Below are 5,539 nucleotides of genomic sequence, written 5' to 3'. Positions count from 1 at the left end.
GATGGGCTTTGGAATTGTCAGGGGGCGAGATATTTGCTACAGTATTCCGAGCCTCTGATCTATTCTTGTGATATAAAGCCCTAGGATATAAATCCTCATTAGAAAATATATGCTTGCATTCAAGGAACTATAGTAAAGAAGTGTTGTTGATATGCTCTAATTTTCTTAAATTGCAATATTTGACAGCCAACATTCAGCACAGATGATCTTTTCTTTACCACATCAGTGTTGTACTTTATTTTAAGAAAGTGAGGGAAGTGTCAAATTTGTGAAGTGAGCGAAATGTGAACCATAATCATCTCTAGGTAACATTGTTCAAAATTTAAGCAAAAGGTGAAGTTCATTGTTTCAAGTTCCTGTTTTATAACAGTACAATTGATAAGATGCTGTCATCAAGCCAGAAAGACATTCTGCCTAATGCAGTATTCAACTTCAGTGTCAGTGTGATCCTAAATATGTAGATTGTACATTCCAATGTCTGGTAGATATTATCACACACTACACCACGGTACCTGTTCAAACAGGTAAAGATCTTGGCAGCATTCTTTCAATCAGCCCATGCTAACAAATGCAAAATAATGCTCAACACTGCATGTAATTCTATGACTGGACACCATCTACTAACCAATCCCAACAATCTCACTCTGACTACTACCAGTCATGCTCACAATGCGGCTTGCGAGAAGTTATATTGAGATTTTGAAGATTTGGAGATCAGGTTGTGTTTACTTGCTGAGCTGGTGGATTTGTTCTCAGATGTTTCGTCACCATGCTAGGTAACACCATCAGTGAGCCTGCAGTGAAGCACTGGTGTTCTGTCCTGCTTTCTATTTATCTGTCCTGGTTTGTTGTGGTAGGTGATGTTACTTCTGGTTCTGTTTCTGAGAGTTTGGTAAATGGGGGTCTGCAGTCCTCACTTTCTCCCAAATGGGGTCCAAATCTATTTGTTTGCTAATGGAGTTCCGATTTGAATGCCAGGCCTCTAGGAATTCCCATGTGTGTCTTTGTTTAGCCTGTCCCAGGATGGATATACTGTCCCAGTCAAACTGGTGTCCCTCTTCGTCTATGTATGGATACCAGTGATAGTTGGTTTTGCCTTTTGGTGGCTAGTTGGTGCTCATGTATCCAGGTGGCTCGCTTCCTGCCCGTTTGTCCAACGTACTGTTTGTTGCAGTCATTACAGGGTGTTTTGTTTGTGACATTTGTTCTTCTGGCTATTGGTATGCGGTCCTTTAAATTTATTAGGAGTTGTTTTATTGTGGTGCTAAGTTTGTGGACTACCATGGTGCCAAGAGGTCAGAGTAGTCTCGGAGATGTCTTTGATGTATGGTTGGGTGGCTGTAGTGCAGGAATCGGCAGACTGTGCTTATCGGGTACTGTTGTTCCTGAATATGTTATATAGGTGTTTTTCTTTGGCATCTCATAGTTCCTGGGTGCAAGAATGCATTGTGGCTCATTTAACTAATGTCCAGCTTCAGCTCCATTTGTGGGTGTTGGAATGATTGCTCCTGCAGCTGAGTATCTGATCTGTGTGTGTGTGGCTTTTCTGTAGACGCTGGTCTGCAGCTCTCCATTGGCTTTTCATTCTACTGTGATGTCCAGGAAGGGGTGCCTATTATTTTTCTCTTCCCGTTTGGTGAAATTTATACCAGGAAAGATGTTGTTTATGCAATGCATTGAAAAAGCAAACATACTACCTGCCAATAATGACACCTACCGTGATAATGGACTCTACTCCACAGCTAGAAAACCGCATTACAGAACCCCTGTTTCTACGGATTACCAAAGGTACATAAATAAGAGGCAGCCCCCTCAGACCCATAGCCTCACTTCCCGGCACACGGACATACAGCCTAGCAAAGGAACTGTAATACACACAAACACCAAGTAGAAGACACAACACCCTCCATCCACTCGACCCAGGAATTCCTTATCATCAAAGGCACCAAGGTAGAGGATGATGAGGTCATGGTTTCCTTCGATGTGTGGCCCTATTCACATCAATAGATATCACCCTAGCCAAAAACACTGGGCTCACTGCCGGACGAACCGAGGACACAAAAACCTGACAGCACTAACTCCATCAGCAAGGACAGCATCCTCAAACTAGTAGACTTGTGCCTCAGAACCTATTTCACCTTCATTCACTAGATTTACAAACAAATCAACAGGACACCTATGAGATCACCAAATATGAGGACTTTTAGCAGAAGCAGTTATACAGAGGTTAGAACAAACAGCTCTTCCCATGATCCAGCCCAAGCTTTGGGTCCACTATGTGGATGGCACCTTTGTCATCACGAAATGCAACAAATTAGAAGAAATCCACAAACACATAAACAACATCCTTACTGGTATAAATTTCACCAAAGAGGAAGAGAATAATAATAGACTCAATTTCTTGGACAAAAAGTCAATGGAAAGCTGCAGACCAGCATCCACAGGAAAGGTACACACGCTGACCAGATACGCAACTACAGGAGCAATCATCCCAACACCTACAAACAGAGCTGCATCAGGACATTATTTAAGAGCCACAACACCTTCTAGCATCCAGGAACTACAAGAAGCCAAAAAAAACAACACATACACAAAATATTCAGAAAGAACAGGTCCCTGCTAAGTACAGTCTGCTGATTACTGCACAACAGACTGAAACAGGAAGACAGAACACACCCGACACTCTAACTACCCTATCGTACAAAGTCATCTCAGAGATGACGACCATACTACTCTGACCCCTAGGCATCATGATAGCCCACAAATATACCACCGCACTGAAACAGCTCCTGATGAATTTAAAAGACCCCGTACCAACAACCAGCATAGAGTCAGAGATGTACAGCACGGAAACAGACCCTTCGGTCCAACCTGTCCATGCCGACCAGATATCCCAACTTAATCTAATCCCATTTGCCAGCACTTGGCCCATATTCCTGCAAACTCTTCCTATTCATATACCCATCCAGACGTCTTTTAAATGTTGTAATTGTACCAGCCTCCACCACTTCCTCTGGCAGCTCATTCCATACACGCACCATCCTGTGTGAGAAAAGGTTACTTCTTAGGTCCCTTTTATATCTTTCCCCTCTCTCCCTAAACCTATGCTCTCTATAATTCTGGACTTCCCCACCCCAGGAAAAAGACTTTGCCTATCCAAATCATGATTTTATAAACCTCTATGACGTCACCCCTCAGCCTTCGACACTCCAGGGCAAACAGCCTTAGCCTATTCAGCCTCTCCCTATAGCTTAATTCCCCCAACCCCGGCAACATCCTTGTAAATCTTTTCTGAACCTTTTCAAGTTTCACAACAGCTTTCCGATATGAAGGAGACCAGAACTGCATACAATTTTCCAACAGTGGCCTAACCAATGTCCTGTACAGCCGCAAATTGACCTCCCAACTCCTATACTCTATGCCCTGACCTATAAAGTTAAAAAAAAATCACAACACCGGGTTATAGTCCAACACATTTATTTGGAAGCACTAGCTTTTGGAGCACTGCTCCTTCATCAGGTGGTTGTGGAGTATAAGATCATAAGACACCAAATTTATAGCAAACCTTTACAGTATGATGTAACTGAAATTATATATTGAAAAATACCTGGATTGTTTGTTAAGTCTCTCATCTTTTAGATTGAATATGTTGGTTTCAGTTATTTCATATGTTCTGCAATTTACATATGAAAATTGAAACCGACATGTTCGTTCTAAAAGATGAAAGACTTAACAAACAATCCAGGTCTTTTTCAATATATAATTTCAGTTACATCATAATGTAAACTTTTGCTATAAATTCTGTGTCCTACGATCTTATACTCCACAACCAGCTGATGAAGGCACAGCGCTCCGAAAGCTAGTGCTTCCAAATAAACCTGTTGGACTATAACCTGGTGGTGTGATTTTTAACTTTGTACATCCCAGTCCAACATCGGCATCTCCAAACCATGACTGACCAATAAAGGAAAGCATACCAAATGCCGCCTTTTAGCAATACTCAAGTAAACATTAGTTTTTACGTGAAGTTTGTAGATCACAAGAAAGCATTTGTATTGGTTTCATATATGCCAAACCATGACTGACCAATAAAGGAAAGCATACCAAATGCCGCCTTTACTATCCTATCTACCTGCGATTCTACTTTCATTGAACTATGAACTTGCATCCAAAGTCACTTTGTTCAGCAACACTCCCCAGGACCTTACCAAGAACGTCATACGCAAAACACCATGCAAGGACTGCAACAAACATTACATTGGACAAACGGGCAAGAAGCTAGCCACCAGGATATGTGAGCACCAACTAGCCACCAAAAGACATGACCAACTATCACTGGTATCCACTCACAGACAAAGAGGGACACCAGTTCGACTAGAACAATACATCCATCCTGGGACAGACTAAACAAAGACATGCACGGGAATTCCTGTAGGCCTGACATTCTATCCAGAACTCCATTAACAAACATATAGATTTGGACCCCATTTTGGACCCCAACCTCTCAGAAATAGAACCGCAAATGATATCACCTACTACAACAAATGGAGACAGATAAATAGAAGTGGGACAGAACACCAGCGCTTCATCGGAGGCTCACTGATGACGTTACCTAGCATGGTGATAAAATGTCTGAGAACAAACTTCCCAGTTCAGCGAGCAAACTTACAACCACAAGTTACATTCTATAGGAATATAGCCAAGCATTGTACTGGTTTTGAACTGAACGAAATCCCAAGACAAGCATTCAAACAAAAAAATCTGCGTGATTAACTGTCCCCTGTTGCATTTGTTATGGTAACACCTCAAAAAGTCAGAATCCAGCTGCCGACTAATCAGCATCCCTTTTCATGAACTATAAATTGTTGTGCTACTTTGAAGTTTTGTATTTTTGCAATGCTGTCCTCAAGAGTACAAAATAAAAAGCTTTTACAGTGTGTATATTTTTAGCAATACTCAAGTAAACATTAGTTTTTACGTGAAGTTTGTAGATCACAAGAAAGCATTTGTATTGGTTTCATATATGTAATATAATTTAAACTGTGATATTTAAGTTGGCATGGCTCTACATTTCGAAACCTTGAGTAATATTTCTTAGGTGAATATGGTATTTCAGGATATAGGAATCAAGGTTGCATTGATTACAATCAATATTACAAGCTTCAGAGTACCTAAAAGTTTCCTCTTCCATCTTCATACAAGACCATTTTTCAATGCCTTGCCCTTGGAGACATGTGGTACCTTTCAGATAATATTGTCAAAGTCATATAGCATGGAAACAAACCCTTTAGTCTAACTAGTCCACATTGACCATGTTCCCAAACTAAATTAGACCCACCTGCCTGCGTTTGGCCCACGTCCTTTCCTATTCACATACTTATCCAAATGTTTTGTTAAACATCGTAACTGTACCCGCAATCGTAACTTCCTCTGGCAATTCATTCCACACACTAACCATTCTCTATGTAAAAACTTTGTTATACATGTCCTTTTTAAATCTTTCTCCCCTCACCTTAAAAGTATGCCCCCTAATTTTGAA

This window comes from Chiloscyllium plagiosum, chromosome 10 (genome assembly GCF_004010195.1).
Source record: "Chiloscyllium plagiosum isolate BGI_BamShark_2017 chromosome 10, ASM401019v2, whole genome shotgun sequence".
In the NCBI taxonomy this organism is placed as follows: Eukaryota; Metazoa; Chordata; class Chondrichthyes; order Orectolobiformes; family Hemiscylliidae; genus Chiloscyllium; species Chiloscyllium plagiosum.
This window is presented reverse-complemented; position numbering follows the sequence as displayed.